The following is a 1,364-nucleotide window of genomic DNA, read 5'->3' on the forward strand; positions in this document are numbered from 1 at the left end:
TTTTTAATCTATATTAAATTTTACTTTGAGTTAATAAGCCAAAGCTAACACCTTTACTACAAGTCATTCTCAATGAGACAAATGGAAATTGTGGCAATTTAATCAGCAGACCAATCGTAGAAATTCACACGCAGGCGAGTAAATCGTATATACTCGTATTTACCTACATACATACATATATAGTTTTCCATATGAGAACTTTCATAAATACTTGTTTTGTTAAGTGTCACTTTGCATAAATTACAAACATGGAAAAGCTTAAGGCAATTTAGAAGATGCCACACTTCTACTGCACACACATAATTACAAACGTAAATATATAAGCGCATATAGTATATGCATACATATGTATTAGAGGGCTGCATGATTTCATTCAAAACGGCTTGTGATTGTGATTGATTGGGCTACAAATCTGCATACTCAAAAACATTCTAAAAAATCTGATAAAAAAGGTAAAAATTTTCATGAAAATTTGCTGAGTTTTCGCGAGTTTTGCACAAAGTTTAAGAACTATATTTTTATGTTTTTGTTGTAGAATGAACCATATTTTTATACGAAATTAGCGAAAAAATATTGGAATGAAAATTGTTGCATATATTGTGAAAAATTTGCTGTGCCAATACTTTGTTCCGGCAGTGTATGTATTGCTGCGCACCTATTACAATACGTAAAAATTTGTTTGTCGAAAAAAACTTTAACCGAAATGAGTTTGAATGATTTGAATATTTTTCATTCATTCATTCACATTCTTCCATTCGAAGGTAGAAATTTTAAAACAAAATGTATATTCATAACTTACAAAATTCCAAACACTGAGTGTTTTGTGTGTAAAGTACAATATTCAAATCTTCCGTACTCTGTTTGGCTAGTAGTCCGAATGAATTCATGCAGCCCTCTAATATGTATTTATTTAGATATCCTCATAGAAATTTTGCTTTGAATGCACTTTTTTTCTGCACTTCAAAAATACTTTTTCAGATTGAGGACAAATAAAAGGAAGATAGAAATTTTATATTATCATTTTGAAGTTATGTCTGGCGGAGTTCGAATATGTGGCCACCTACAGCAGAAAATGTAAACAAATATGTTAAGTAATAAAATTAAGTTCATAAATAAAAAAGTAAAAAAATATATATTTTGTTTTCATTATTGCTATTTTATGTCCAAAAGTAGTTAGTTGACATCTAATGCAGAGGTAACCACCCTTGACTATTTCGCGGCCATCACCAAGAAATATAGTTAGCTTCCCTCAAAGAAAATATACTCGATAATAGTGACCTTAAGTTCCTTCCAAGTCAACCTCAAGTTACCTGATATGTAGTTAGATACATTTCCCGCAGGGTATGTAAAACAAGGAAGTTTTT

This window comes from Rhagoletis pomonella, unplaced genomic scaffold (assembly GCF_013731165.1).
Source record: "Rhagoletis pomonella isolate Grant_MI unplaced genomic scaffold, Rhpom_1.0 Rhpom_scaffold_00006, whole genome shotgun sequence".
In the NCBI taxonomy this organism is placed as follows: domain Eukaryota; kingdom Metazoa; phylum Arthropoda; class Insecta; order Diptera; family Tephritidae; genus Rhagoletis; species Rhagoletis pomonella.